Here is a 13,247-nt window from a genome sequence, read left to right on the forward strand (position 1 = left end):
TTATGTAACTTTTTCCTGCAATGTCAAATTTCTTAAAGCAATATACCATTACATCTGCTGGACTCCTCTGGTTGCGGGGATATATAGGGCTTGTAGGTTCATCAAGAACTCTAGGTACCCAGAGCCAATAAATGACCTGCACCCTGCCTTGGGTTTTCATTCTATAGTGTGTATACAGAAATTCATTTGCTGAAATATAAAGAGTAAAAAATAGCTATTAAGAAAACCTTTGTATTTCCAAAATGGGCACAAGATAAGGTGTTGAGGAGCAGTGGTTATTTGCACATCTCTGAATTCCGGGGTGCCCATACTAGCATGTGAATTACAGGGCATTTCTCAAATAGACGTCTTTTTTACACACTCTCTTATATTTGGAAGGAAAAAATGTAGAGAAAAACAAGGGGCAATAAGACTTGTTTTGCTATTCTATGTTCCCCCAAGTCTCCCGATAAAAATGGTACCTCACTTGTGTGGGTAGGCCTAGCGCCCACGAAAGTAAATGGCCCAAACCACAACATGGACACATCACATTTTTTCACAGAAAACAGTGCCTACCTGTGGATTTTGGCCTCTAGCTCAGCCGGCACCTGGGGAAACCTACCAAACCAGCACATTTCTGAAAACTAGACACCTAGGGGAATCCAAGATGGGGTGACTTGTGGGGCTCTGACAAGGTTCTGTTACCCAGAATCCTTTGCAAACCTCAAAATTTGGCCAAAAAAACACTTTTTCCCTCTCATTTCGGTGACAGAAAGTTCTGGAATCTGAGAGGAGCCACAAATGTCCTTCCACCCAGCGTTCCCCCAAGTCTCCCAATAAAAATGGTACCTCACTTGTGTGGGTGGGCCTAGCGCCCATGAAAGGAAATGACCCAAAACACAACATGGACACATCACATTTTTTCACAGAAAACAGAGGTGTTTTTTGCAAAGTGCCTACCTGTGTGTTTTGGCCTCTAGCTCAGCCGGCACCAGGGGGGGCAGAAATGGCCTAAAATAAATTTGCTCCCCTCACCCCCAGGGAGTGACCCTTGCCTACGGGGTCTCTCCCCTTGCGTGACGGCGCAAAAAAAAAAAGATCCCTGGTGCCTAGTGACCTAAAATCGGCCGATCTGCCCCCAAAGCGGTCAGAAATGGCCTAACTACAATTTGCCCCTCCAGGGGAGCGACCCGTGCCAAAGGGGGTCACTCCCCATCCCTAAAAAAAAAATTGCCCTGGCACCTAGAGGTTTCTGTCCCCCCTGGGGGCAGATCGGCCTAATACCAATTTGCCCCCCCGCACCTCCCGGGGAGCGACCCTTGCTACAAGGTCGCTCCCCTTGCGTGACAGCGCAAAAAAAAAGATCCCTGCTGCCTAGTGGTTTCTGTTCCCCTTGGGAGCAGATTGACCTAAAATCGGCCGATCTGCCCCTAAAGCGGGCAGAAATGGCCTAGATACAATTTGCCCCTCCAGGGGAGCGACCCTTGCCTAAGGGGTCGCTCCCCATCTCTAAAAAAAAAAGAAACACAAAAAAAAATTTGCCCTGGTGCCTAGAGGTTTCTGCAGCCCCCCCAGGGGCATATTGGCCTAACCTAATAACAATAGGCTGATCTGCCCCCAGGGGGGGCAGAAATGGCCTAAAATATATGTGCCCCCCACCCCACTTCAGGGAGCGACCCTTGCCTACGGGGTCGCTCCCCTTGCCTGACAGCGCAAAAAAAAGATCCCTGGTGCCTAGTGCTTTCTGCCCCCCTTGTGGGCAGATTGACCTAAAATCGGCCGATCTACCCCCAAAGCGGGCAGAAATGGCCTAAATACAATTTCCCCCTCCAGGGGAGCGACCCTTGCCAAAGGGGTCGCTCTCCATCTGTAAAACAACAACAACAAAAAATCCCCGGTGCCTAGTGGTTTCTGCCCCCCTTGGGGGCAGATTGGTCTCATAAAAATAGGCCAATCTGCCCCCAAGGGGGGCAGAAATGGCCTAAATATAATTTGCCCCCTATGGGAGCGACCCTTGCCTAAGGGGTCGTTCCCCACACCTAAAAAAAAACAAAAATACAAAATACAAAAATAAATTATCCATGGTGCCTAGAGGTTTCTGCACCCCCTTGGGGCAGATCGGCGCAAAAAAGGCCTTAAAAAAAAATGCCCCCCCTGGGAGCGACCTTTGCCCAAGGGGTCGCTCCCTTATGCCAATTTCCTTTTTACAAAAGACATCCCTGGTGTCTAGTGGGCGTTTTGACAGCCGGATTGCTTTCAATCTGGCTGCCAAAACGCATAGAGATACTTCAAAGGGAAGGAAATACATTTCCTTCCCTTTGAAGCCTGTCTCGGCCTCCCCCACGTGATCGGAAGAGAAATGCAAAGCATTTATCTTCCGATCGCGCTGGAAGCTGAGCTTCCAGTGCGATGGGGGAGGCTCTGTGACAATCAGCGTGCACTCGCGCGCTGACTTCACAGGGGGGGTGGGTGGGTGTCGGGGGTGGAAGGGGAAGGGCTTCCCCTTCCATCCCTGACTTGGGGGGGGTGGGCGGGAAACCCACAGAGGGAGCTCTAGCGCTCCCTCTGGGCTGTGTGCCAAGGACGTAATGGTTACGTCCTGGGCAGAGCAGCACTGTGCCGCAGGACGTAACCATCACATCCGCGGCACAGAAGGGGTTAAGGTAGATATCTGGGCACTAGTATACACAAACTGAAAATTACATCCTTTCATCTATTTTTCTCTTATAGTTAGGCATCCCCAAAAAACTTCATAAGACTAATTGTCACTTTTTATGTTCTTTATTAGCATGAAGCAATTAAATTAATAAAAAAAAACAAATGTCACAAATTGAATACATTTAAAAATAATATATACATCCTACAGATAAAAAGATGCAGACTCAATTACTAACAATTAAAAAGAACTCGGAAGAGAGAGTCTTCCAGAATATGTAGGGTACATTTTAAATCACATTATCCACATCACATAGATTGTATCTCATCTGACTCTTACTTTACAGCTTTCTTTATGTTTAATGTATATCAATTAGGATACCAAAGTTTCATGGAGGCTTCATCACTTCAAGGCTTCATTGGGATAGGGAAACATGTGGCTATAAACATGTTACATCATCTTGAGCAGATCTATCTTTCTACCTTGATATCTCTCAGGGCTAACATTTAATCTTTATAATTGTGCCCTTTATTTAGCTGCTGATGTCTGAGTCAAGGAATTATTGTCCCCTATGGTCTTTTTTATTATTGTGAATTGTCAATCTTGATTTATTACATTTCCAAATCAGTGTGTGTTAGACCTGGCATCCTTTGTGGGGATTCTCCCCAAACTTATGCCTTCAGATCTCCTGCTTTTGATTACCTTATTTTTTCTGGCCTCAAGATTCTGGAGACATTACCACTGTCAGACAGTGCTAAAGTGTTTGTACTCTTTCCCTAAAACATGGTAACATTGGCATATATCAAATTTTCATATTTAATTTACTTGAAAGATCCTAGTAAAGTACACTACATGTACCCAGGTTTGTTGATTAAATGGTACTCATGGGCCTGTAGTACTGATAGTGCCACCCACTTAGGTAGTCCTTTAAACATGTCTCAGGTCTGCCATTGCAGAGCCTGTGTGTGAAGTTTTGAACTGCCATTTTCACCTTGCAAAACAAACCTTTTGCCATTCCAAAAGTTTCACTTTTACTACATATAAGTCACCCCTACGGTAGACCCTCGACAGCCCACAGGCAGGGTGCAATGTATTTGAGGAGAAGGACATGTACTTTTTAGTTTTGCACTTCCTGGTGTGGACATTGGAATAACCTTATTACGTTTTATAAGCATGGATTTCCGAATGGGAAGAGATAACCCATTCACGTTTTGTGGTTCTGGAATCAAAATTCAAAATCATAGATTATAGTGAAGTTGGACTTTAATTGTAATTCTGAAAATGGCACTTTTTGAAAATTGGCATTTTCTTGCATAAGTCATTTGGCGCCGTTAGCCTGTCTCTGGTCACATGAGTGGGTATAGTTGGCAGTTGGGCTTTGTGTATTCCTCCTAGACAGCCACATAAAATGGAAGATTAGGTGTGACTTGATGGAATGGAGGAGAAGGACACAAACTACAGCCTCACTCACACCTGATTAGTCTATGCCCTATACCCACACAAAGGACTACATACCCCCTGTATTTAGTCTGGAGCCAGGACAAGGATGGCAGAACATCTGTGCATTTCAAAGGCATGTCTTTGAAGTCTCCCCCACATCAAAGGCACCACTAGGTATAAGAACTGGACCCCAGACATCACCACTTCTGTACACTTCTGGACCTGTGGTTTCTCTGACAGGAAGAAGAACTGTTGGCTGCTGAAGGACTTGCCACTCTGCTGGACCACACTCTTGTGGACTCCTGCTTCTTCTTGCTGACCTGTTGCATTCTGCACTCTTGCCTGGGAGTGAGAATGACTGAACCTGCATTTCTCTAACCTGGAACCCAGGGTGACTCCAAGGGCTAGCTGGCTGCCCTCCTGATCCTGAGCTGAAGTCCCAGAGCCACAAAATACTTCTAACAACCCTGTTTCTGCACCTGGGCTCCTACCATCTGTGAGTCAACACTGGCAAGTAGTGCCACTCTTGTCCTGGAACCTGGAAAATGGCCCTCAGGTGCTTCATAGGCGAAACGACACAACCTCTCCACTAAGCAGAGCAACCTTGAGCAGAATCAAAGCATCTCCGTGGCTGAGGGGTGCATCCTTGAGCAGAACCAATGCATTTCAGCTCCTGCGTGGATTTGACCCGGCACAGAAGACTCACATTGCCGGCATATCGAACATTTTTGGGTTCACACATCGCCTTTGAAACCACCGCTGTGCTACCCTTTCCGGGGGTAGGTCCTCGCATCCCACATTGACAGCAGTCTTGACGATAATGCCAAAGCTCCCCATTGCACCTTCACCACTCATCAGAACCAACACATTGCCTCAGCTGCACAACGCTTCCTTCCACCGGCCTTTGCATCACTAGTCCCATCAACGGGATACTCGAAGTCGACTCAACAAGATCTAGTACACAGCATCGCTGGATCTTGAATCCAGTGCACCCCATTGGCTGCACAATTCATCTAAACTCAGATCAACGCAATGCTCTAATACCAGGATTTAAAGTACTGTTCAGTGGGCCTAACTGGGTCCCTTTAGCTGGTCCATGCTCCATTACAATCGGCCTGAAACTTTGACTTTGTCCTGGTCTGGCGCGAATCGATATCCAGTTTTAATCTTTTAAAAATCATAACTCTATTTCTACTGATTAGATTTATGACATTTTGATCTTGTTTTATTTATTAAATGAAATTAATTTCTATTTTTCTAACTTGGTGTGCGATCCTTTATGTGTGGTGTTTCACCGTTTTACTGTATAAAGTTTTGCACAAATGCTTTACACATTGACTTCAAGTTAAGCCCGGCTGCTCAGTGCCAAGCTACCAAAGGGTGAGCACAGGTTTATTTATGGTTCTCTTGTCATGAATTGTGGTTGCTACTTGACCAGGCCTCACACCCTAGTCAACCAACAACCCAATTTCTCTCTTGTTCCTTGACCAATAGGTGACAAATCTTTAACCCAGGTAAGTTGTACTTCTTTCCTCTAATGGGGATTTATCCTTCAAATCTCCTCCTGCAGCACTTGCACCTTCTATAATTTCTCCACAAAATTAAACACTTCCTCTAATGGGGGTTGGTGAGGAGTTGGGTTAATGGTTTTCGGCCCTATTTTTTTGTAAGTTATGCCTATGGTTATTTCAGTCTTACAGTGTTCTGACAGGATTAGTGATATTCCTCCATTGCATTCCTGAGAGAACATGTTTTATTTGTAGTCAAGAGAAAAATTCATGATGTGGAATTTAAAAAAGGCACCGTTGGCATTTGGCAACCCCAGCAGTTGGAAGTTCTAGAGGCAGGCTCCTAGAAAATCATGAGCCCTAACATATTTTGCAAATTAAGCTTTGGGTAAACAGTAAGTTGAAAAATTGTTTTTAACTGACTGCATTTTCACAGAAGACATTTTTTTAGTATTTAGGAAAGTTCCACATTGAACTGCTTTATTATAAAAAATTTACTTAAGTGTGATAAAACTATCGCAAAACTGTTTAAATACAGAAATTCAAATCATATTTTTCATCAAATGTGAATAGAATGGCAGTGGAGCAGAGAAGCTATCTGGGGTTTTCCTTAGATGAAGAGAAATATTTCAGCTAAAAAGATAATAATAATTAAAACACCTCAGAGGTTATTTGGCAAAAAATAACAGGAAGAACAAACTATTGAAAGGAATGATAAATAATAACAGAAATACAAATGCATCTTATGGAAGGCCAAGAAAAAAGGGACCGAAATATTGGTATAATTTTCATGAAACTGTTGAAAACTCGTAGATCTGACTGAGAAAATAGATCAAGATTCAGCAATGGGTTACACTTGAGGAGGGTTCTGCTTATGATAACATATTTTTTGATCACCAGCAAAAGGATATATTTAGTTTGGGCAACCCCTTTAAAATAAGCCATCAGTTATGGTGAGGTAGGGCAGCTGCTTGTAGGGATCCTAACACCGCCCTTGCCACAGGTTGGATTCTTAGTGGGTAAGCTCCACCTGTGATCTTAAAATACCCCATCAGACACTCCTAAAACGTCTGAATTCATGATCAGCAGACTCAACTTTGCCTCTCTCTATCCCCAATCATTGCATGAATTTTAACCTCAAAGTATTGGATACCATTTTCAAATATTGTATGCGTAGTGCTCTGAAGTTGTCATTAGACTGCATAGTGGAACTGTATAAAATTCTGAAAAAAAAGTTGATAGAAACTAAATACAAAATAAATTCATTGTCTGAAACTGAAATGTACAGAAATTAATATGAAGTGAGGAGGGTGATCATACACTGTTAGACAGTCCTCTTAGTATTATGAGAGAATGCTTAAGGCTAGACCAATATTTTGTAAAATAACTGAATGAACTAGGTGACTGGTCTCACTTGATAACTTAAATGCTTACTTTACCCTTCAAAAGTATGAAATGGGAATACTCATATATTTTATGTATCATTTTCCTAAGGCACTATTATAAGAGCCCCATTGTAGGATTCTAGCTAGTATCTCCCAGTGAGATAACAGTGATTACCAGGTATTTTCCCAGGCATGGGAAATAACACGTGGACCCAGGAAAACCAAGACCAGTTCTGTGTTCTGTGTGTTTTTCATTTTTCCTGGGGAAGAAACAGGCTCATAAATGCATATATTTACCACCAGCTTGGAAAAGGTTGTAAATGTCTGGAGGCCTATTCCTTTTATCATGAAGAAAATGCGCTTAGGCTTTACTTCAGCCAGGGAGCAGGTTCTCTGCCCCCCCAAGATAAGGTAATGGGCAAGAAGGGTCTAGGCACACCAGCTGCCAACAAACCCCATTGTTCCATTGACCCCCTATGTGGAATTATCAGGTTTGGACTTTTCAGACCAGAACACTCTAGGCAATCTCGAACACACATAGTTGTCTGGAGCAATATAACCACAGGGAATACCACTCTGGGCAACTTATAATTGTGGTTATCATACTCTGTGCTTCAAAGACGCTTTGGAATCTTGGTCATGGTTTTTACTATATAAAATTAGTAAGGAAAGATACAGAATACTGACTTCAGGTGAATCCCTCTTTTGAAAACCTCTGATTTTATAACCATTAAAATGAGAACTAGGAAAGACATTCAGAAATCACGTATTACCCTCCTCCTACCACAAGACGACCAAGGCACAGAGAATAGGCCACAAACACGTCACTTTCATTCTAATTTCAGAACACTGCAATGAGAAACTAAAAATCAGAGTTCATGAGCATGTTTCAAACGATTGAGAGAAAGTAATACTTAGCTTGATTTGCAGTAGGTAGTTAATCGAAAATAAACCAGATTTGTGTTTTAAAGATGAAGGGGGTTATTCTAACTTTGGAGGAGTGTTAATCCGTCCCAAAAGTGACGGTAAAGTGACGGATATACCACCAGCCGTATTACGAGTTCCATAGGATATAATGGACTCGTAATACGGCTGGTGGTAAATCCGTCACTTTTCCGTCACTTTTGGGACGGATTAACACCTCCTCCAAAGTTAGAATAACCCCCGAAGTCTCTTATTGCAAATATTTACTGGCCTCTATTTTTAACAAAGAGTACATAAACATTATATTTGATCAATGCAAAAAATAGGCCCCAGCAAAGATGCCACTCACAATTCACATCAATGAAGGTTGAAACACACATTTTAAGGAGCAAACAATAAAAATATGGTTCAGTCATTTATTATTAGGCTACAATATGTACATTACAAATCATGTTTTAAAAATAGAAACAGTTACAAGTGACAAAAACATATATCAAACAACAGCCACTGTTTTGTGACGACTTGTCAGGCAACCATGAAGATAAGAAGATATGCTACTGAAGCCTACCATCTACCAACATTTTTCAGGTCAGTGCAAATATAAATGAAAGTAATGCTTTACAAACAATTAACTATATACTTTTAGAGTAGGATTACAGACAACACACAATATAACTCATATTTCTTTTTTCTGTTGCAGTTAGATGGAGAGAAACCTTTCTTTAAAATCCTAAAGTAACCTCCACAAAACATTCCAAATAAAGGTAAATAAATAATCACGCTATCTAACAATGTATCAAAACACATCCTTATTTACTTATTTAAAATTGACAGTTTACCAGAATAAGGGATTCAAAATTACAAGTTATCACTGGACATTTTTTTTAAACTAATAAATATTTTTGCAAATCAAAAAGAAATTCTGGATAGGTCACATCCTTTGAGGAAAAACAAATACTACAGAAGAACAACACATTAAATTCTTAAAAAGTTAAGCACAACTTATAGAAAAGTCATTTGATTTAAAAAAACAGTTATGCTAATAAACTGAAACATGTCATCTGCATAAACTTGTTTAATCTACTTCCCAAAATTCTTTCCAATTTACAGATACAACAACAAAAGACGAGCTGAAGAATAAAAGCATTTCTTAACAAAATTAACTTTACAAATTTATTTTTATTTTAACAGATGGAGCACAATCTAAAGAGTGAAAAAATCATCACAAATGAAAATTAAATAGGGTACAACTAAATTCCAACAGAAGGTAAGCAACATTACAAAGATAACAATCTGAGCCCCATTATGAGCTTGACAGATGGAAAACTCTGTCCCCCAAACTCCTGACAGGGTGGCTGGCTATGTGGTGACCCCACCACTGGAGCTTTTATGGGTTTCTTACTGGCCTAGCAGGAAACAGGCTACAGCATTGTCTCCGGCTCATAATCGAGCCAGTGGCAATGCTGTCACCTGCAGGATGCACCAGCACCTTCACAATGTTGACTGTCTGCAAAGCAGACAGTGAGCACTGTGAGGGTGCTGGCCAGGGGGGCCCTGCACTGCCCATGCCATGTGCATGGGCAGTGCAGGGCCTCCTTTGGCCCCCTGCACCTGTTCTCCACCAGCCTTTTGATGGCAGTGCTACCTCCATGACCACCGCTGGCAGAGAACAAGGTCGTTATCCCTAGGGCAGAGCTGCTTGCAGCGCTGCCCTGGCGGATTAGGATCTCCGCCACCACCAGACTGCCGGGATCCAAGATCCTTGCTGAGCTGGTGGTTCCCTGGCAGTCCGACCACCAGGGTTGTAATGTGGCGGTATGTAGACCACTCCACTCATAATAAGGTCTTCTGTTCTCAACTGCAATGAATAAAATAATATTTATTTTTCTAAATAAGTTCTATATATTCTTTTCTATATATTCATCGCAGGGTTACAAATGGAGAATTGAATGAAGTTAATTGTGTACTTTCAAAAGGAGGAAACCAATAACTCAAACATTAGGAGTATCTTCTTCATTGTAATGTTGGCCATGCTGAGCCCAGTCCCCCTGGAAGTAATCATCTATTTGCCTACCAATTTCTGGGGCATAGTTGCTAATCTCAAACTGAAACTCTGCAACTGAAATTGAAGCTAGGGAAAACTTACTATAAAAAAAGCACTAGATACCACTTCCAGTGAACCTTCTGGTGCTGGACTGAGGGGGGTTATCTGAAAACATCTCTATGCACATTGCCGGAGATACGTCTACCATCCCTAACTCAAAAAGAATTATAAGTAGAAAAAGGCAAGCAAAAATAGTGCATTGTCACAGTCCAAAAAAAATTAGTGAGATAAACATACCTGAACAGCTAACGGAAACCTATATGCACAACACATTTCTTCTTTACCATAATCATGACACTCTAAAGAGAATATACAATTTTGGAACTCTGTGTAACATGGTAACCTTGGAAAATAGTGGCATGTTGGTGATGGATGGGATTTTCAAAACAACATTCCATTAATTTGCCCAAATTTACACTATTCACTAGATTCTTCTATGTGATACTACTATGAAATTACTATATGCTATATGTGTTGCTGCAAAATAACAAGTCATCTACTCACACAGAATTATTAACAATTATAAAGGCAAAAAACAATAACAAAAGACTTGAGAAAATAGTGATTGACTTTGAACTAGCAATGATTTCATTTATTTGAAAAATGCATCATGACATGAACACTCAAGAATACTTTTTCACTTTTCCCAGGAAATTTGCTGAATCATTGAAAAAATACCTTTAGCAGGCAACTACAAGTCTGATGATAAGCTACAGTTTGAAATCTAAACAATCACAGCATTAGCTTTGTGCTTCCTCCACTTACAGATGGTTGCTGCACAGTAGTTACACAGTTAGAATATTTTTTCATGACTTAAGAAAACATTGGCATCTTTACTAAATTATTTGGAGGAAATATGGACTGGGCATCTAAACAGGTCAGGTTGCAGAAGTGTTCTAAGATTTGAAATTGAGAGATGGAACTGGTATGTGAATTGCTTAGGAGGAGCAAAAACTAACAGTGCTGCAGAGGATTGGCAAACCTCATTCTATAGCTCTATGGGAAAAGTACACACAGCTTTCTGTCATTTCATTGACATTTTAAAAAAGGCAAAGTTTCTTGGAAATGTGACAAGGCCAATCTTTTACATACAGTGTGGAGCCCAGAGTCACCAAAAACAAAGGAAACGAACTAACAACTCATTTCAACAATTTGGTATGTTTTGGGGAGGGCAGACTACTTGGAAAATATAGGTCTCATTACAAGTCTGGCAGTCCTAGGGACCGCTAGACTTGCAGTGGTGTTCTGACCGCTGCCAAAGTGGTGGTCTGACCACTTCGGCGGTGGTCAGACTGCCACATTATGGCAGTGGCAGTTCGGCCACTGTGGGACCATCAGCACTGCCAGTTTCCTGCCACTGGAGAGACTGGCAGTGCTGGAGGTCCTAATACGCCAGTGCAGTGCTGAATGCAGCACCACCATGGGGATTGCAACCCCGCTCTCCACCAGCTTTCACATGGTGGTTGCACTGCCATCTAAAAGCTGGCGGAGATGGGGTGCAGGGGGCCCCGTTGGTGGAGATGGGGTGCAGGGGTCCCCATGGACAGCCCTGTCAGGCTTTTCACTGTCTTTTAGCAGTCAAAAGCACGATGGGTGCTGTTGCACCCTATGCACCACAACATTGCTGCCGGCTCGATTAAGAGCCGGCGTCAATGTTGTCGGCTGTTTCCTGCTTGGCCAGCAGGCAGAAACTCATAATAGGGGCTGGAGGTAGGTCATTGCACTGGCGGTGACCTGACCGTGGGCGATTGGCAGTGGTATATTAACTACCTTTCACTACCACATCATGGCAAACTAAATATCAATACATATAGGGCTTTTTTATGAGTTTGGCAGACGGAAACTCCATCTGCCAAACTCCCAACAGGGTGGCCACCGTCTATGAGACCACCTCCCCGGCTGAGTTTTTATGGGTTTTCTGCTACGTCACAGGCAGAAACCTAAGTTATCGCCCGCTGGCCTACTGGGAAACAGACTACAGCATTGTCTCCATCTTGTAATCGAGCTGGCGGCAATGCTGTTGGCTGCAGGGTGCACCAGGACCCACACAGTGAACATTGCGATGGTGCTAGACAAGTGCAGGGGCCCCAGTGCCCCCACACGTATTCTTCACCAGCAATGAGGTCGTAATCCCCAGCTACCAGCAGCACTGCCTTAGTGGATTAGGATCTCTGCCACCATCAGACCGCTGGGATCCAAGATCCTGGCAGAGCTGGCAGTTCCATGCTGGTCCGACTGCCAGGGTTTTATTGTTGCAGTCGGACTGCCGCATTGGCGGTGGTCCAAACTGCCAACGTGAGTGTGGTGATTTATAGACCACTAAACTTGTAATGAGGCCCATAATCCAGGACTGAAGCCATAACAATAAAAAATATTATTTTTAAAAAGCGGAAATGTCTATGAAAAGCTTTGTTAACAATCCATAGAGATAACCTTAGAAAACTGAAAATAATTAAACGTGTAAAAACACTTCCTAGTCAAAGGCAAAATGAATTTAGGGGAAAAATATAGTGAAGTTTAATACCTGACACCTCACCAAACACTTAAAAAGAAAGTGCAAGAAATTCAAATTTAAGCATTTCCAATGAAGTGATAAATCTGCTTTTTACAAAACATAAAAAATGTAGTACTAGAAAAATAAACATCTCTACAACCAAGTTAAAAAAGAGGTTATTCTTGTAAACAGAACTCCTTCAATAAGAACAATTTCCCAGTAGGCATTATAAATAGTTCTCTTCCTGACCGACTCATCTTTAGCAGCATCTGTTCTTAAACCCCTGCGATATCTATCTATCTATCTATCTATCTATCTATCTATCTATCTATCTATCTATCTATCTATCTATCTATCTATCTATCTATCTACCTATCTATTTATCTATCTATCTATATTTGTATTTTTGATATATATATATTTCTCTCTCTCTCTTGTTGCTACATCACCCGATTTCACTCCTGCACCCAGTGGTTATAGTGGTTATAAATATCCTACATGCACAACATTTGCGGTTATTACAGGAACAGGTCCTCCATCAATCTGCATCTGCGATTAGCCTGATTGAGCAAATGCCATCTTCATCCTGCAAAGTCAATGTTAAAGACAAAACTTTTCTTAAATTTCTTAGTTGGAACATTGCTGGCTTGTCATCCAACTATCTATTGATGAGTGGATTGCCCTTGTTAGAGCTTACAATATTGTTTTCTTCAAGGAGTCTTGGACATGGGAGGATATTTGTTTTGATGGGTATACT

At 42.1% G+C, this 13,247-nt stretch overlaps 1 protein-coding gene across 2 annotated transcripts in view; it reads right to left on the bottom strand.

Annotated features, from left to right (window-relative positions):
- CALCR (calcitonin receptor) overlaps positions 1 to 13,247 on the bottom strand; it is a 2,320,029-nt gene that overhangs the window by 1,146,514 nt on the left and 1,160,268 nt on the right. The gene's annotated exons all lie outside the window — the stretch shown is intronic.

This window comes from Pleurodeles waltl, chromosome 10 (assembly GCF_031143425.1).
Source record: "Pleurodeles waltl isolate 20211129_DDA chromosome 10, aPleWal1.hap1.20221129, whole genome shotgun sequence".
NCBI lineage: Eukaryota > Metazoa > Chordata > Amphibia > Caudata > Salamandridae > Pleurodeles > Pleurodeles waltl.